The following is a 6,087-nucleotide window of genomic DNA, read 5'->3' as shown; positions in this document are numbered from 1 at the left end:
CTTTTGCCGAGTACAAGTATTATCCGAGTAATGCGAGTATATCTGTACTCGGATTCAATGAAATTCTCCATTGACTGTGTCTCCGTTCTGGGATAGGCTAGTCACAGTGCCAGTCACAACGCCTCTCCCTTACACTATTCTATGATAGGCTAGTCCTAGCGCCCCTCCCCTACACTATTCTGTGATTGGCTAGTCCCAGCGCCCCTCCCTACACAGACAGACTCCTTCTGTTGCTGAGTACCGCTCCGCTCACTCGCACACGGGACATGGAGAAGTGAACAGCTCTCCCCTTCTGGTCCGCGGGGCTTTTACGTTAACATTTAGGGTTTCTTCAAGCTTCAGGTTTGTTTTATACTTCAGTTTGAACTAGTACCTAGTAACCAGGAGACTTCTGGTAACCGTGGGGTTGGTTCAGACATAGTGCTCGGTAGAATGCTACTCGTGTTGCATCTCTGCCGTCGGAGTTTTTTTTTTTTTTTTTAAACAGCCTGCTGGCTCTAACCAGTTTTTTTGAATGTCTGAAACTTTCTTGCTGTGTTTTATAAAAAAATAAAAGGCAGTTGCGGTATAAATGAATAATATTACAAATTAAGATACACACACACACACATTCCAACCCTCTCTCTCTCTCTCTCTCTATATTATATATAATATATATATATATATATATATATATATATATATATATATATAAAAAAACACAATACCGGTCAAAAGTTTAGGTTCACTTAAAAATTTCCATACCACTCCATTATAGACAGAATACCAGCTGATCTGAGTGGGGGGGCTGATCTTTAACGCAATATCCACATTACCCATTATCACCAACCATTCATTCAATCATCCAAAGGCACATTATGTTTACTAATCTGATATCATTTTAAAAAACTAACTAGAAAAAAACTGGTAAACCTATTTGAAATTATGTCAGCACATAATGTAATCTGGAAACTGCCCTGGTTAAAAAACAAGGCAACTGATCTCAGCTGGTATTCTGTCTATAATGGAGTGCAATGGAAATTTCTAAGTGACCCCAAACTTTTGACCGGTAGTGTATATATATATATCTTACTCACTCACAGGCACAGACACTCACACATACCTGGTGGGAAAATAAAAAAGAACCAATAAAAAAAAAAATTGATCACACCGATAATAGAAAAATTAAAATAAAAAATAAAGTTATATTATTGAGTATGAAAAGTCTTGTTCATTACATTTTACTTAATAATTGCAACCACATTGCTGTATTTATTGTTGCAAAACTTGTTATATACTGTAGGCCTATATAGTTTGTATCATATCAATTGCATGCTTAAATAACATACCGGTTAAAGCCCCGCACATTTCAAGAGAACCCGACACACTTCCGGGTTAAATCTGACCACTTCCGGTTTAGGCCCCGCCCACTCCGAGTACGGATCCGGATACAGATAATTCATGTGGTAAACAGATACAGATACAGATAATGCTGTACTCGCTCATCCCTAGTTGGAACTACAGCTCAAAGGCAACAGTTATCCGGCCTAAACGAATGAAATCCGGTGGAAGTTTTCGTTGGCGTCAAGGATATAGACTAATATTAACATGTCTGACAACGCATATCACAGGACCATTAATATACACTGGACATGTGTGTGCCGGTGTAAACGGGAAGCAGATTGGCTGAGGTTACTCAGTGGTTGAAAATCATGGATGTAAAAGTTGAAAATACAGAAAATACTTTTGGGGAAAGAACTACAATGGTTGAAAAGTATGAGCCGGGATTTATTTGCTTGTACTGACGATGAGGTGGAACTGTTACTTTACGTAATCTATGTAACTGATAAGACCAAAGGTCTCCGTTTGAGCTTGTCCAGACTACAAGGCAACCCCGGAGTTTTCAAACCAAAAGTGGGACAGCAGTGTTTCCACGTCTCTCTTTTAGGGGCGGAAATGCCGGCATACTGCTAATGCAAAGCGTCAACTTATCAAAAGATATTTGTTTTCGAACCAAAATGTAGTAGTGTAGTAACACTACTTCCATCTTTGCTTCTGAGAAAGTTGTAGACAGTAGGGATGAGCGAGTACAGCATTATCTGTATCTGTATCTGTTAACCACATGAATTATCTGTATCCGTATCTGTACTCGGACTGGGCGGGGCCTAACCCGGAAGTGGTCAGATTTAACCCGGAATTTTACCCTGTCATCTTCCACCTCAGTGGATATAACGATAGAATGTCATTAATCAGGGTACAACATGTATTTTGTTCTCATTGAAGATTAACATAAATAATGTCATTCTTTTAGTACTACTGATGCTCCCTAAAGGTCACTGTTTAAGACTCCGCTGTGTGTGAAGGAGCTCTCAGTGATGGAGCTCACCTTAATGAACATGTTTCATGTAGTTCTTACACGGACATTAAAACAACTCCCACCACTCTGAGGTATATACAGTAAATTGATTTCCACTGCACTCACTTCATGCAGGTGTTACTCACAACTTAGAAAACTCACTATATATGGAATAATATAGTGTGCACTGGAGGATAACAGAAGGCTGCATGGGGAATTAAGGCGGTAATTCATATTGATTACAGTGAGGCTCAAGCTAAAGGTGGCAGGTGGGGAATGAAACGTGGGACTCTTCTTGCTGTAACTTTGACAACACTATGACAACACTTTCCCCACAGCATCATATACAATTCTTGTAATGGGCTAACAAAGTAGGAAGACATTTCAGTGAGGTTAAGCACAGCCTGACCTCCATTTGCTGGAAATGCCAGAATCATAATACCTGCAACAACGTTGCCTACAACCATTTTAACACAACATTTAGTGGTGTTTTTTTTTTTTGTTGGGAGAATTCACCAACACCGCAAAACATTTCAGCACTGAACAAAAAGTCTGTGAGTGTCATTTCCTGTGGCTAGATTTAATGGTTGAGATGACTGCATAAATGGATAGTTTGCAAGATTATTTTCTGGAGTTATTACGCTGCGTTGAATTGAGCTGCCGTCCCGTCACTGTCAGAGCCAGAACTTTGGCCATAACAACAAGGCAGAGTACTCTGGTGGACACGGTGGACACAGTGGCTACTGGGCTGGCCGGGCTTGGTAGCAAATCTAAAGCTTTGTTAAAGCAAAAACCAGAGGAAAGTAGAAGCGGAAGCTTTTCCAGGAGGAGGTATGAGTTGAAGTGGAGGAAGCTCCTTTCAGCAAAGTGGTGGGCATGTCCAAGCAGGGGCCTAGACCAGATGGAAGCATACAGCTGGCTGTAAGATCACCTATGCAGAACTTTGGAAGGCATAGCCATACCACTTTAAGTTCTTGGTCCAGTCAGTGTATGATGTCCTCCCTACCCTGTCAAACTGTTCACCTGGGGCCTGGTGGACTCACGTGCTTGCCAACTCGGACAGAAAAGGGGATCATTAGAGCCTATCCACAGCTGTTGCTCAAAGGACTTGGGAGATGAGAGTTATCGTTGGCGCCATGACCAGGTCCTGAAAGCAGTAGCAGAAGCCATCTGCACTGGCATTATCATCACCAAGCAGCATCATCCAACCAAGTCTGTAATTGCCTTTGTCCGAGCAGGCAAGAAGCCTCAACCCCCAAGAAAGACCCAAGGGGGCCTGCTTGCAACAGCATGACCATTGCAGTTATATCACTCCAACCTGAGATGGTTTTTATGTCCGTGGCAAGCAAGCAGGTGTTGCTGCTTAAACTAACTGTCCCCTGGGAAGATCGAATGGAGGAAACCCAGGAAAGGAAGAGGGCCAAGTATACTGATCTGGTAACTGTCTTGGTGTCGGAGGAACAGGTGGAAGGCCCGCTGTGAGCCTGTTGAGGTGGGCTGCAGGGGCTTTGCAGGCCAGTCTCTGCATTGGGTCCTGAGACTCTTTGGGATTTGTGGACTGCACAGGCAAAGAGCCATCAACAACATCCTGAAAGCTCCTGAAAAGGTTTCATGGCGGCTCTGGTTAAGGAGGGGGGACACGTGGAGGAGTGCGCTACCTGGACACAATCACCTGGGGCCTACTCCTTCCCGGCTGGGTTGCCCGGGTGAGGGTGTCTGATGTAAGACCCAAAACACCCTATGACCCTGGGATTACCACTGAAAATGTGTCGAGGTTGCACAACAAGGTGTATTCAAGTATCGAGTAAGTATTAAAGTGGATTAAGATGATACTTTGTTGATCCTGTGGGGATATTCTCAAGCTACCTGCCAAATTGTAGTTCCACTGTTATTTTGTTAAAAGTAACTCAAAAGTAACGCAGAAGTAGTGTAAAGCATTACAATTCAGAGACAGTAATGTTGTAATATAACTAATTAGTCTCAAATGACAGCAACTATTAATCCATAGTGTATTACATTTTGGAAGTAACTTGTCCAATGCTGCCAAGTGCCGTGAAGCGTAGATCCATGCCAAATCACACGCCTGGCTGTTCATACCAGACGTGCATTTCTCCACAGCAGTCACAAAGTGATGCTTGTCTTCTCCACTCCACAGCACGGCTCTCTCTCTCTCTTCTCTCTCTCCCGTAATGTTTGGTTGTGTGTGTGTCTGTGTGTGTGTGCGCCATCCTTTGTTCTCTCTCTGTGTGCCTGATCGCGTGTCTTGCTGTAGATGTGAAGGTCCTCTATGGGACAGTCTCGCTGTGTTGTGTGTATGAAGCTGTGTCTGCTTATGGGGAAACCAGACCGAATCAGGGCAAGTACGTTGACATCACGAACAGAGACACAAACAGCCCACAGCAGTTACAGTGGGGCTCAAAATTTTGGGCACCCCAGGTAAAGTTTAGCATTAATGTCCATAAAGAAGCCAAGAAAAGTGACAGATTAGACATTTGTATAATAGGTCACAAAAAGTTAGATTTTATTTCCATCATTTACGCTTTCAAAATAACAGAAAACAAAAAATTGGCATCTTTGAGGTATCTCTACCCATTCTTCCTCCCAAAAGTCTTCCAGTTCTTTGAGATTTCCGGGCTGTCTGTCACTCACTGCTCTTTTGAGGTCTATCCATAGAATTTCAATTATGTTGAGGTCAGGAGATTGTGAAGGCCATGGCAAAACCTTCAGTTTACGCCTCTGATGACGGCCATTTCTTAATTACATTCCGAACAGAGGATTGGCAGCCTTCTCCTGCTTAGTGAGCATCAATTATTTTCAGTTTTCTAGACAACTGCTTAGAAGAAGCCATGGTGCTGATTGTCAGGGGAAGGTCAGATGAGTCTGGGCATTTCAAACCTTAAGATTGACATCACCTGGTCTTTCCAGACAATGATTGAGAACAATCTATGATGCTGTCAGGTCTCATCTTTCCAAAGGGGGCGTGCATACCAAAAACTCTGCAGGGTGCCCAAACTTTTGCAGACGCCATTTTTTTGTTTTCTGTTATTTTTAAAGTGTAAATGATGGAAATAAAAACTAAATTTTTTCTGACATATTATACAAATGTCTTTTCTTTCATTTGATACCTTTTGGAGATTTTTCCATCTTTTCTTGGCTTCTTCATACACATTAATACAATTTTTTTTACCTGGGGTGCCCAAACTTTTGAACCCCACTGTACAAGCTGAAACTGCACTTTATTCAAAGCTCAAGTTGATTTTGTTACTATTATCTGTTTCAGGAGTTCTGCTACTTTTTAATAAAAACGCTAACTGTGATGTTATAGTAGAATGGTTATTTTTAACAGAAGTATAACAATTACAATGCTTTGTCCATTTTACAGTAAAATGTAAAATAAAATAAATAAAATCCTCAACTCCTAAAAGGCGTTTGTAGTGTATAGAAATACATTATATGAAATATTAGGCTACAGTGTGTTTGACTTACAGCTCCTACATTATGATTGTATATTTTCCACATAAAAGTCAACATCAAATTGAATAACAGTTACCTGCATATGGGGAAACCAGACCGAATCAGGTAAAGCACATTGACATCATGGACAGAGACACAAACAGCCCTATACAACGCACAGTGACTCAGACGGAGGAATAGCGTCAGAAGCAATCCAAAATAAGCTAAATTTAGCATTCAGCTTTGAGCTCAAAATTAGTGCCTCACTCAACACCAAACTAACGGCATTCATCTCTAAA

Source organism: Etheostoma spectabile, chromosome 4 (assembly GCF_008692095.1).
Source record: "Etheostoma spectabile isolate EspeVRDwgs_2016 chromosome 4, UIUC_Espe_1.0, whole genome shotgun sequence".
Taxonomy (NCBI): Eukaryota; Metazoa; Chordata; class Actinopteri; order Perciformes; family Percidae; genus Etheostoma; species Etheostoma spectabile.
The sequence above is the reverse complement of the archived record's forward strand: the minus strand, read 5'-3'. Positions refer to the sequence as shown.